We start from the raw sequence: 509 nt of genomic DNA on the forward strand, positions 1-509 counted from the left end.
GTTGAACCATGGGTCTTAAGTGAGCTCCCCATAGTCCACTTTTACTCTGTGAGTCAAATTGAAGTTCTTGAAATGGGGCCGATGGCTTTTGCTGGAGTGTGAACATACTCTTATTCTCTAAGAAAATGTTACCCAATCAGGGCATTGTGTCTCACTTTCTTTTTATGAAATAAGGCACTTTCTGGCAATTGCTGCTTGCTTTTTAAAACTGGAAGAGTCAATTTGGGGTCTAGGGGAATGGAGAGGAAGCCCCCAACAGCTGGCAATTGCTTCTTCCTTAGTGTTAGTTTGAAGTTATTGTCCAGGCAACAGAAATTAGGGAAAGTCAGTCCCAATACAGGGAATTTCACATTCAAACCTACGTCAGAGTATTTTCTTCCTTTCAGTTTGCTCAACCTAAAGTCATGATAGATTTTAAAACACAAGTATAACTTAATCTCTTTATTAGGGATCATCTGAGAACTGATTTATTTTTCAAGGAAATAGTCCCTTTAGTTGCATTTTATTAA

This window comes from Perognathus longimembris, chromosome 8 (genome assembly GCF_023159225.1).
Source record: "Perognathus longimembris pacificus isolate PPM17 chromosome 8, ASM2315922v1, whole genome shotgun sequence".
Lineage (NCBI taxonomy): Eukaryota > Metazoa > Chordata > Mammalia > Rodentia > Heteromyidae > Perognathus > Perognathus longimembris.